This window comes from Carassius carassius, chromosome 13, assembly GCF_963082965.1.
Source record: "Carassius carassius chromosome 13, fCarCar2.1, whole genome shotgun sequence".
Lineage (NCBI taxonomy): Eukaryota > Metazoa > Chordata > Actinopteri > Cypriniformes > Cyprinidae > Carassius > Carassius carassius.
In genome coordinates this window covers 15,597,072-15,610,600 of record NC_081767.1, presented here as the reverse complement: position 1 = coordinate 15,610,600, position 13,529 = coordinate 15,597,072, and the positions used below count along the sequence as shown (strand labels likewise).

The 13,529-nt window shown below is 34.7% G+C and overlaps 2 long non-coding RNA genes across 2 annotated transcripts in view; both read left to right on the top strand.

Annotated features, from left to right (window-relative positions):
* The window catches only part of LOC132155990 (uncharacterized), a 181,133-nt gene that overhangs the window by 67,587 nt on the left and 100,017 nt on the right, over window positions 1-13,529 (top strand). The gene's annotated exons all lie outside the window — the stretch shown is intronic.
* LOC132155616 (uncharacterized) lies at window positions 7,924-8,606 on the top strand. The gene is made up of 2 exons (XR_009437311.1): window positions 7,924-8,460; window positions 8,544-8,606. It is a non-coding gene; the product is annotated as an uncharacterized LOC132155616 (long non-coding RNA).

The following is a 13,529-nucleotide window of genomic DNA, read 5'->3' as shown; positions in this document are numbered from 1 at the left end:
AAAATGAATTCATTTTATCTTTTTTGGCAACAAACTTGTTATTGGTTGAACATATTTTATCAATGGAAGGTATGGAAAATAAATGTTTCAATTTCACAAGTGGCTTTGGATAACAACTGATATCTTGTGTAACATGCTTTCTGAATTAAGAATTCAAAAAGTTAATCTGAAATATGAATACCTCCAATAACAAGCGTTGAAATCAATTGAAGTGTGACTGAGATTTCACAAGGTGAAGCAATTTAGTAAAGCAGAGATGATTTTCACAACCAAACTGTAATCTCTAAACAAAGATTCAATTCTTCAGAAAAAAAGGCTGATAAATATAAATCTCACTGTTACATTTATTAGGGCTATTTATTTCATCAGGGCTCAGTTCTTGGATCACTTCTCTTCTCTGTCTACATGGCATCATTAGGTTCTGTCATTTGGAAACATGGCTTTTCATACCACTGCTATGCTGATGACAATCAACTCTACCTTTCATTCCATCCTGATGATCCGACGGTAGCTGCTTGCATCTCAGCTTGTCTAACAGACATCTCTTACTGGATGAAGGACCATCACCTTCAACTCAACCTTGCCAAGACAGAACTGCTTGTGGATCCAGCAAACCCATTGTTTCATCACAATTTCACCATCAATTTGGGCACATCAACCATAACTCCTTCAAAAACAGCCAGAAATCTTGAAGTTATGATTGATGATCAGCTAACTTTCTCAGACCACATTACTAAAACTGTCCGGTCCTGCAGATTTGCTTTATTCAACATCAAGAAGATCAGGCCCTTTCCTTCGGAACATGCTGCACAGCTCCTTGTTCAAGCTCTTGTTCTGTCCAGGCTGGACTATTGCAATGCTCTCTTGGCAGGTCTTCCAGCCAATTCTATCAAACCTTTACAATTAATCCAGAACGCGGCAGCAAGATACATTTTCACACCTCTGTTTATCAGTTTACACAGGCTACCAATAGCTGCTCACATAAAATTCAAGGCATTGATGTTTGCATACAAAACCACCACTGGCTCTGCACCCCTTTACCTAAATTCATTACTTCTGACTTATGCGCCCTCTAGAAGCTTGCGTTCTGCAAGTGAACGTCGCTTGATTGTGCCATCCCAAAAAAGCATGAAGTCACTTTTACGGACTTTTAAATTTAATGTTCCCTCCTGGTGGAATGACCTGTCCAACTCAATCCGAGCCCGAGTCCTTAGCCATCTTCAAGAATTGACTTAAAAAACATCTCTTTCACCTTTATTTGACCCTCTAACTTTAGCACTCACTACTCTAATTCAAGTCTTAGAAAAAAAAAAACAAAGAAAAAAAAAAACAACCAAACTACTTTTCTAATCTTTTTGTATGTTATCCAGTTTCTTTTCATTTATTATAAAATTATAAAAAGAGACCTCTAACACTAGCTTGCTCTATTCTTATTCTTTTACGTGTTTTGCGTTTAAGCTAACTGAGACTTGTTATAGCACTAATATAACATTGCTCTTTTGTTGTTTTTGATTGCTTCCGTCGTACTCATTTGTAAGTCACTTTGCATAAAAGCGTCTGCTAAATGACTAAATGTAAATGTGTTAAGTCTGATTACCCTGTCAAATCATTATTAATATTAATATTAATATTATTATTTAAATATACTCTAGTTTTTAGAAAACAAATCAAGGTCATTTTTATTTAGGGGTGTTGTTGTACCACGGGGAGAGTTGTAACATATTTGAGAAAAATAGGCCTTTTGTGTACATAGAAAATGTCTTAGATCTTTGAGCTCATGAAAAATTGGGTCAAAAACTATATACACTTATATATATATACTTTATATATACATATACATATATATATATATATATATATATATATATATATATATATATACTTACAACATACAGAATTACAACTTCTAAAATACCGTAATTCCTCAAATAAAAGCCAGGGCCTTTATTTACCTGAACTGCAGAAGGTGACAGGCTTTTATTTGAAGCAGGCTTTTATTAGAGGCAGGCCTTCATTTCTAATTCCATCTGTTTGATACGTAATTGTTTTAAGTAACCCGTTTTAAATTAAAAGCGATAGCGTTCCAGTGGACAGAGATCATAACATTAGCACAGAATCAGTTCAGAATCAGTCACCAAAAGAAACAGTTCAGTTCAGACGTGCTCTGTGTCAGTCTGCTGCACGCTGAATCCCACATGCGCAGTATCATCAGCTCCTCAGTTCTCGAATCGGACGCGTCCGACAGAAACGGTTCTCGGTTCAGTGTACTGGTGATCCGAAAACCGATGCAACCGGTTCTTGACTCGAGAACGAGAAACGCTCCGGCAGTGGGCGTGTATGTTCGTTATCTGACTCTGCACAAATTTTCACCCAGCCTTTATTTAAGACCGGCCTTTATTTGTCCGGGTTGACCATGCCCCCGGCCACTATAAGAGGCCTGGCATTCATTTGACTACCGGTTTTTATTTGAGGAATTACGGTATGCTAATTAAAGACTCCAGTTTTTATATAAAACCAGATCTTTAAATAATTAGATTTTTCACAAAATAACATTGTTACCTTAAAATCCTTAAGATGGCATCTACTTCCAACTAAAATAAAATACATATTTTACAGTGACCCTGTTAAGTCTACATGTACTTAAGCATGTCAACTAAATATGTCACCATTACAAAGATGAAGGGTTTAGCCCTTACACCATTTATTTTCATGGCATCCCCACCGACCCCATTAATTACCCCATAACATCCATATGTGCTTCTTTCCCCAAGTACAGTAGGAGGACAAGCTAAATGGGCTTTACCGGACAAGTAAAACATCAATAGCATTATATTATAACATGTTAACATCCTTAAAAACCATTATAAAAATTTAAAGTAAGAGTTAATTTAAAAACGTGGGATATTCTTAGGCTACAGTAGAAATGTAAAAGAAAGACCTTTACAGAAAGTCTTACTGCATGCTTTTTTGTCATGAAATAGTCATTACTATATATATATATATATATATATATATATATATATCAAGAAGAACACACACACTGATTAAAAAATATATATTTTCATTCTGGTTTGCTCTTAGCAAAAATAAATAAATAAAATCCTTCAAGTTCCATATGAGGAACGAAATGAGAACGGTCCAGCATTAACAGCAATTATTCTTATTAACTGCTATTGTCCTTTATTTTTCAAACTGTCTCCAATTATGCCTTAACTGTGTGAGCAAAAATTGAGTATGGTATATTTCAACTGTTTTATGCACTGGTGCCTCACGCGCACATATTCATTGTAAACGAGTGAGTGTGAGTGAGTGAAGTGACATTCAGCCAAGTATGGTGACCCATACTCAGAATTTGTGCTCTGCATTTAACCCATCCGAAATGCACACACACAGAGCAGTGAACACACACACACACACACACACTGTGAGCACACACCCGGAGCAGTGGGCAGCCATTTATGCTGCGGCGCCCGGGGAGCAGTTGGGGGTTCAGTACCTTGCTCAAGGGCACCTAAGTCGTGGTATTGAAGGTGGAGAGAGAACTGTACATGCACTCCCCCCACCCACAATTCCTGCTGGCCCAGGACTCGAACTCACAACCTTTCGATTGGGAGTCCAACTCTCTAACCATTAGGCCACGACTTCCCTAGCGCAGGTCAGCATGAGCAGCGGTCTACTGTGGCATATTTTTGCTCATTATAATATTTTTCAGTCGATACTGAAACACACGTGAACCACAAAGCCTATTTTACCTAATAAATAATAGTTTAGCTGCAAATAGCAACATCACGAATATGGAAACATTTGGATGTGTCCAGAATGAGAGAGGTAAACCCAACAGGTAAGCTAAGTGGATATACTGTATATCAATTTATTTTATTTACTTATTTATTTCGTGTTTATCCCATTTTTTTCATTGCATATGAAAATTTAAGAATTAAAAAAATCCTCCTACCCCCTAAAAATTATTTTCACATTCACTTGTGCGCTCTTGCGCAATACCAAACCTTTCTCATGGTGGATTCGTACTAATTCGTACGAATTAACCAAGTGGCTAAATCGTACGATATCGTACGAGCTGGGTCGTATGAATTCGTACGATTTGTTCATTGCATTTAATAAAAGCCCATCAAGACGAATTCGTACTAATTCGCACGATTTAATGTATTGGTTAAATCGTACTATATCGTACGATTTGTTTTTTCACGTTCAATTAGCGTGTCCCAGTCTCACGGCAGTTCGTGATTTGGTCACGTAATTTAATCTATTGATTCGTGGCAGGGACACGTTTATTTCGTTATTTTCATTATTTTTTTAAACTAATGCATTTCAATTGGATACATCTTTCGTGCAACAGCACGATACTTTCTGATTAATTAATTTATAAAATTTTTTCCACAGGACAACAGAACAAAATCACAAAAACTTTTTTTTTTAAATCGGAGCTTAACTTACTGTAACAAAACTGAGCAACATACTGTATTGCTGGTGACAAAAACACATATTCAAACTTTTTTTGCTGTAAAATGCGCAATGGTTCTTTTTGTTTTTTACTTTTTTATTGATTTATATATATATATATATATATATATATATATATATATATATATATATATATATATATATATATATATATATATATATATTAAAATTACAGAATTCAATATCAAGTCCTTGACACATTACTTTAACGCATTTTCACATTTAGTAACAATATAGTTTAAATAAAAAGAACCAAAAAATAAATACAAAAATAAACTATCAGAGATAGGCCTAGAGATCTTTAATTTTTATTTTTTTATTTTTTTTACTTTAGACTCTAAAGTTAAAAGTTTTTATTAAGGTTATTGTAAAGGCTGATTAAAAATGCGATAGCTTATACTGTCGTTGATGAGCCGTTGATCGCTGTCAGTTTCTAAGATATGAATGTCCGCGTTGGACTGTGGCTAATGGGCTTAGAATGAGCCCCGCTCGGCACGTGTTCTGGCTTACTGTAATATTTCACCTGTAATAAGACCGAAATAATATAATTAAAATAAATAAATGAATGAATACAATGATAACATCTAAATAACTGTTGATAGATGTAGCGTTACAGTTTAAAATATTTAAAAAATATCAATAAACAGCAAAGCAACCCAGCTTCGAAATAATAACCGAAAAAGACCAAAATAATAATAATACATAATTAATATACAGCGCAGCCACTCCCACCATGCGCATCACGCACTGTGCGTCCATCCATTACTCCCAAAGCGTCAAAAACTGAAGCACAGTCAAGCACCTCTAGCGTCACTGACATGAGATGTTTATCGCTATGAAATCACGTTCAAGAAGCCTCATTTAGCACACATTGCGATACTTGCCATCAGTTTACAAGAGCCACAGGTTGGGTGAGTAGTAATAAATATGCTCTTTTAATGCCTGTTATAAAATGTATTCTGTCTTTATTTATTAATGTTATATCGGTCATTCGAGGCTAGCTTTGAGTTTCATTGCGTTTAACTTAATGAACAGAGCTGCTAACTGGGGTGATTAAACTATCTGTCACGTGACGTGCCACAGACCTGGGATCCGTTTTATGTCCATTTCAGGTTCAAAGATGGAAGTTGTATTTGAAGTAAAATCATGGTAACCATGACACATACAATAATAGGTAAAACCCAGTAAACAGGACATTTACCATGTTTTTTTTTACCACAGTAACTGTAGTTTTACTATGGTATAGTAATAGCACAATAATCACCAAAATAACTATGGTTGTACCACTGTAATGGTAGTGTTTTAATGTGCTTTTATATGACATATTTCACAGTAATCACATTTACTGTACCATGCTTGTAATACCTTTTTAATGTAAATCCCCCCAAAAAAAACTTTTTCCCATCTTGCAGTTCATTCATATTAGTTTATATCTTAAATATTTTGCTCACAGATAACATTCTGTATATAATTCTATTTTATTTTCTCTCCCCTTTTATTTATTTTTTAGCTGAAAAGACGTAAAGGAAGCAGTCACCCCAGTGGTGTTTGTGGAGAGGTATTCCTTCAGAAATGGAGAAGACAGAAAGCTGCAGAGGCAGGTTGGTCTGTGATAGTTTGTCCCTTTTATCCCTTTTGTCCCTTTTTAACATTCCTGCTGTTATCATTTGCACAGCATTGGTTGTTTTTTAAACTGTTGTACTATCCAAATACCCACACTTGCCATCTTTGCACATTTCCTTTATTTGGCCCAAGTGAGCATTAAGATCACAAGTGTGTGTCGATCTTAACATGACGAAGTTAGTTTCAACTTTGCATTTTAAAATAAACTTCTAAATGTCTTTTCAATAGTCCCTATTAAAGATGACAATTTAATTTGTGGTGCTTCTAATTAAGTGAAAAAAGCAATTGCAAATGATGTACAAAATTAATATACTTTTCTGTGCACCAAGAAAACGTGCAACACTTTGATTTACTACCAAATTATTCTCAATATCTAATTATTATTATTAATATTTCACATACATTGGAAAGGTTTGCGTGACCTCTTGTGAGATCTCTGCAAAAAGTCTCACGATTAATTCCAAAACATGATGCATGATGGGATACACTAAGCGTTGTATAGCGCTCCGGAGCATGCACTGTCACGTACACATGCTCTTAAGTGACTAAGACCTCAAGTGTGGGTATTCTCGGTTCAGTCGCACATCGAAGTCTTAATAATTCAGTAATTCATTATAACACTTCTATGATATTGTACAAGCCCCTGGACAATCTCATCTGACACTATCACAATATTGGAATATCAGTTGCCCCACACAGTCAGAAAGTTTATATTGTTCATTGGCTTCTCATTAAATTACTTCAAATAAGCCCCATCAGTTCATTTTCCCCCTATACGTGATCTCCACGAGTAGAAATGCTAGTTTAATGTGTCACGTGATATATGTTAAATCTTTGATTAATTTGTCAGAACCAGATCAATTACACTACTGATAACAGTCCTCTTAGCATGTATTCATTTTTAAACAAACTCATATAAATATAGCCTGCTATTAATGACTTGCTTTTAATAATGGATGCATTTAACATTTAATTATAGAGCATCTTTGCAGAGGATGCTTTCATGGTCTAAAAAAGAAACACAGTAATGTTGCATGTAATGAAATAATATTTCATTCCTTTCTGTCTTACAGGATTGTTTGCAGATAACACTGTAGTTCTCCATCATGCACAAGGGCTCACCCCCCCACACACACAGAAATGGTTCCTGGATCAGTGTCTTTAGACTTTGCAGTGGTTTGATTTTTGCAAAAGATGTAACTTTGATTTAATTAAACTTATAATGAATACATTGTGACCTTCTAGCAACCCATATACTGTACTGTATACAGAACCAGTGATGAGAACAACAGTTAAAAATTCTATTTTCATATTGATAAATCATTGTGTTCTCTTTTTCAAGCTTCATACAGTAAACTTTACTTCTGGTGCTTTTATCATAAAAAGGCATCAGTTCTCATCAGGAGTTTTAGTAAAGGACATAGTCATGCACAGTTCCAGTCATGAAGTGAATGATGTCATTGTCAAAGTTATATTTCTGCATTTTTATGTAGCAGTTGTTTGTTTTCCTGAACACTTTATCTTTCTTCCATTGTTCAGACAATCAGTGTTTATTTGATGCTGTGCTGATTGAGTTTTATAGATGATATTGCACACTTGACATGCATGTCTTCATGATGTTATTTTGTGAGTTTGAAACATTTACATTGTGTTGTATCACTTTTTGGTGAAAATAATTTTTTAAGAAAATCTATCTTTTTCCAGTTTTCTCTGAAAGACATACTGCCGTAACTCGCTCTTCCAACTCTCGACCACCCACCATTACAGACGGGGGCGCTCCGAGCTTATAAATAGGCCAGGTCAGTGGTTAGGGAACAGAGTATCTAAAATTAGTGTTTAAAAATAAATAAATAGTGATAATTCATATGTGCACCTATAAAAATATAGGGATATATGAAAAGGGAAAGTATTGATTGATCTGGGATGCATCAGGAACAACCCCGAAAGAGCAAAAATTTAGTTTTAATGACCCTGATTGGATTGGACCAGTATATAGAAATTCTGGAATATACTTTGCAGTTTAATCACGCAGAGGTCAAGTGCTGTTGGTAAGATCGCCGCCTCAATATCTTTTTGGTTTATGATAGAAATATGACTGACAAGTTAGGTAACTTGCTCAGCCCTGATAGAAATAATGAAACAGAAGAGAGCAAATGCTGTAAACAGTTTGGCTCTGAAGCTCTGACTTTAAAAATATTCTCTGAATTCATTGAAAGAATGGTCAGTCTGAGCTTTGATTCTGATTGGAAAGTTAAAACAAAAACTTGATTGGCTTTAAACAAAGAAAGAACCAGAGAGATAAAAAAGTCTAAATGTATGTGCCGATTTGCTAAAAATAATCCCAGTAGTAAATTAGTGATGATTTAATCTGAAAAATAGATTAAATGATAGATAGAAGGTTTAAATGACAAAGAATGATATCATAAGATCTGTTCTAGTTCCTACATAATTGTTGAAAGTCCTGACAAGGCATATTGAACAGAATTCTGGGTTGGTGAAAATACGGTAGGCACACAAATTGGCAGTAGCGTTTTGGAAAAACTTATGTTTTGCTTTAAAAGATAAGATTGCTTTGACTGCAATGAAGCAGTTGTTTTTATCTCATGCTGGCCCCCACCATGACTCTGGCTTAAGCAGTAAAAATACCAGAGACATGTTCTGAGTGAAAAATTTGTAATTCCTATATTTACTAATGTTTGGCCAAAAGAGTAATTTTATTGTTGGACTGCAAAATTGTAGCCACGCAACATCATAAAAAAAAAAGAGAAGAGAAAAGAAAATTATTGTTTGCTTATGAGATGATAAAGTTGTAAACAAGTAACATAAACAGGGGTTTCAAAGTAACTTTGAAGACAGCATGCTAGCAAGACCCGAAGTAATATACCTGGGTCAGATAACCTCTGACAGATTTAAAACCAATGTTGAAATTCCGAAGCCATGGCTAGAATTAAGTGAATGAATAAATACAAGTTGATGTAAAAGTAATGACAATGAATGCAAAGAACTTTGAGAAACATTTGAGTTGCGAAAATAAAGTAAAAATACAAATATAAAGATGTTTATTTTTAAAATGCATATAATTTCTGACAAGTTTTAAACTGGGCTAGAGTAAAATGATAGTACGATGAAATTATGTTAAAAATGAATGAAAAGGCATTGTTACGAGTCCTGAATCCCTCAGAGTTCTCTCTCTCATTCAAAGTAAGCTAAAATGCCGTTATCTGAGCCTGTGTTTAAGTGATAAGCTATTTATAATACAGCACAGTGTTTCAGTCAAATCATAGGCACTGAGATGGTAAAGGACACGATAAAAAGAGTTCAGATTTAATGCATTAAGAGGGCAATTCGAAGTTAAATGTTCAACTGCCCAATACATTTAAGAAATAAAAGATTTTAAAAATAATGAATAACAATTTAGGAGTAATTGTTGAAGAGACATGAGGTCTTTAAAATCATAATACAGACCCTGAGCTATAGATGTAATAATTTTGAATAGTTAAACAGTTGTATTGCTATTTGTTCTATGACCAGTAACTTATCTGTCTTTTTTTTTAGTCTCCACCATCATACAGGGCCTGATGGCTGCAGCTACAGAAGCAACAGAAAATTACAATGAATGGACGGATGTGAAAAATAAATTCACTGAGTAATCTCAGCATGATAGTTTGGAGGTATCCAATTGATTTTAGCAATTAAATATTAGTTTGATTAACGTTTTTCAATGTTTTAACACTAGTAGGTGCTGTCAATGGCTCTCATGGTTCTTGAGTGCACCTTTCCTAAGCTGCAGGAAATACTGGATTCCGTAAGAAGACTGTCGAGGATGTTGCAACGGGAAAGAGTGGTTACCAGTGTGCATGAGGTGATTTCTCAATGACGGGTAAGATCCTCTTCTGGCCAATAGGGGACAACCTAAGGCAGGGGGTCACCGCCACTGGGCACCTGCCCAGAAGGGAGGTGTTATATGTGAGATGGTAGTGGAGTTGAGCGGATGCTTGATAGGCCTAGAGCATCATTAAGAGGGGAACTGTAGGAAGTACAGCAATCTGCCTCAAAAATGTGAGCTCCTCCAGACCTGATCACCAGCAACCGCATTCCTTGATTGCTTGTTGTGACAAGCGTCCACAACTTGATGCAACTATGCCAGGGGATCAGACCCTGAGGAAAAGAGGCTTATTTATAAAGAGTTAACGGCAATGGGCTGTCGAGAACCATCTGAGACCATGTGATGACAGCCATTATTTTGAGACAAAATTTCTTATGTGGCTAAAATGATATTGAACTAATATGTCTATATCATAGTCTTTACTCAGGCTGGTCATTAGGCATGGCATAAGATGATTACAAGATATGGTGGTGGCTAAAAATGAGGACTGCTTTTGCTGAATCAAGAGATGGTTTAGAAAACAAAGGTTAAGGGAATTAAGCATGTAAGGTAAAAATAATTTTAAAGAAATGTTCCTAGCATTATGTGTTTTAAACAGTCTAAACTGAGATTTGACATTTTTAACCTATTTGAATGATTAAGGGTTATATGTTGTAATGAATTTGATATTATAGTCTAAGTTTAAGTTTGGTGAAAACTGTCAAATAAATAAATAACTAATATTTTGCACAGTAAGAGAGAGAGAGTGCTTGAGTGGAGTCAGGGATGGTGCTCTGCTTCTCTTATCGGCCTGCTAAGTAAGAGTAACCAAAACAGAGCAATGATTTTAAGACCAAAACAACCCAGCTGATTTTTATCTAAATAAAAAGCATTAATGATCAGGCAAACTTTGATACTAGATGAGAGACTAGGAACAAACTAGGTAAAACGTACAGAATTTTTTAAATTTTTTTAAAAGTTTAAATCCTTTCAGATTTAACACCAAAAGCAAACCTTGAATATGAGATGTTTAATATTATGTTAAGTATGTGCACACGTGAGGATGACTACTGTATATTTTGGAGAACAATTCTGTTTCTGCTTTGTGTATATTGAGTCACTAACCTCTGGAATGAGAGTTTTATCATTACAGATGTGTTAAGTGAAATTACTTTACAGAAGTCGATAATTCTGAGTGAAACTAATGAAAAGACAATGCCGAACATGGGACGAGCTTTAAGTGAATTGGTTATCCAGCTCTGTCTGCTACTGGTAATAATGACTTGTTTTGTCTTTTATAATGCTGATTTAAATCACTCTTTGGATTAATATGTTTAAGAGTGTTTATATGATTGGATTTGTGAAATTTAAGATTGCCGTCCAAAATGGGTTTAAAATCCATGCCTAAATTTAAATGAGGGTCTAAATTTTAACAAGTTAACACTTTGTTGTTTGAATGGTAAAGGTAAATATTTTAGACTTGACAGCAGAAAAACAGTGACAGATTGGCTAAGTCACTAACCAAATTATCCAGAGAGCACCCTCACATAAAGAAGCCTGGTGGGAAAACAAAGGAGTGAATCCTGTTTATGTAATATAGTGTAAAACCAAAAGCAGCCGTAAGGCTTTGTGGGTCCTCAAGGTCTGAATGCCGCAATAGTTTGGTTTATGTAGAACAGAGATAAGTTGAACAAAAACGTGTGGATCTCCTGGGATAGCCCCTTAATGGAGGAATATCATAACAAGACGTTTGAATTAATTGAAATAGCACAGAAAAAAAATATGTTTAAACAACACAATTGTAATAGTCTCTATGGAGCTGCTTATGAACACCTGTCAAGTCAAATCAAATTAATATTGTGAACACTGACAGGGCTTTTTGATAATGTATACTGTTTCAATACAGATTTACAGAAACTGAGGATGTCTCTTTAATAAATATTTGGCCGTTTAGAACTAAGTAATAGTATTGTTCATTTAGTAATAGTATTGGGAAATCTGTCTGCTCTTTTTCAGTTTATAATAATTTTGAGTAAATAAATATCACTGCCAAATGACAAACATGAACGAAGGGTTTTAAGACATTGATCAGGTAGCTGACCTGTAAGCATTTCTAACTGACAAAACAGTGAGAACTAAACTGACTTTATACGAGGTATTGAGGATTTGGTTCTGAATGTGTCGTTAATATAGTCTGAGTACAGTAATATGATAATTGACAAGATTTGCATAAAAAATTTAAATAAAATAAGTAATAATAATAATAAGGCAATGAGTATGATTAACAGTAATGTCATGGTATAAAAATACATGCATGACAATAAGTGGACAGGTTAGTTGTATTTTTGAAGTTAGACACTTCGATACTTAAAATGTAATTTTGACCAAATGTTGTTAACAATGACACGTTTAGGTTTATGGTTCATGTATGTTTAAACAGCATGTGAACTATGATGACTGCAAATGGATTCGTGGTGAAAGTAAAACTTAATAAAAGGGCTATTAAGTAATAAACTAGGAACTGCTCTAGGTTTTCGAGGAAATAATGATTATGATTATTTTTATTTTTACTTTTAAAGATGGCTCAATATTGATCTTACTTATTTTTGGTTTGTTTATTTTTGTGTTTTTAACACCAAGTTTGGAGTGAAAGGGTATAATGGATTTTTAATCCCTCTAATTGCACCATTGTTCGGGAAAATGATAGATTTTCATAAAATAAGGGATTTAAATCTTTACTGGGATTTAGGTTATAAGCAATGTCTGTATTTGGTATCTGTGAGGTGACTGGGGGTCTGACATATGTCAGGAATGCAATAACAGTGGTTTTCTTTAATGATTTGTTAAATCTGGTTAATGAATATGCAAATTTAGTCTTAAGGCTGTTGGATAAATGTTTTGTTTTAGAGGGTAAGTGTGAAGTAGCTGTAGTAGGAAGAGAGGTATTTACAAAGGTACGTTGATGAAAGTATATATGGATGGAAGACACTTTTCCATGTAGAGGGACACACAGAATGATTCACTGGAAAAGACATTACTTTTTATGTGAAGAAAGACTAGTGCAAGTGCAGATATTGTGGGATTAAGTAGGTAGATGAATGTATATGGGAAGTAAGAATGTATATGGGAAGTATTTTGTACAAAATAATGTGTTTATTACTAGAAATGTCAGACAGTACCAGAGATGTTAAGTATATGCACCTGCTTAAGTTGACCAACAGCCTGCATTATAAGCATGCATCACAACTACACCTGACCTCATTTATTAGACCAGATGTGGGGTATTGGACCCCACATTGATCTAAAACGGGGGACTGAAGGAGTGGATGCCGAGTTGCCATATCCTTCATACTGATATTAATTATATTATTACATGATTTCTTGTTTGACTATTAATCAAGTTTTGGCAAGAGTGAAATGTGTAACCTTATGTGCGCTTATGAGATATTAAAGAATCCTGTTCTACCCTGTATTTCTTTTCCTCAAGATTAATGTCCACATATTATGTGTGTGTATCCAACCGTAATGATAAGACACTCGCCAGTGCTAGAAAGCCTTG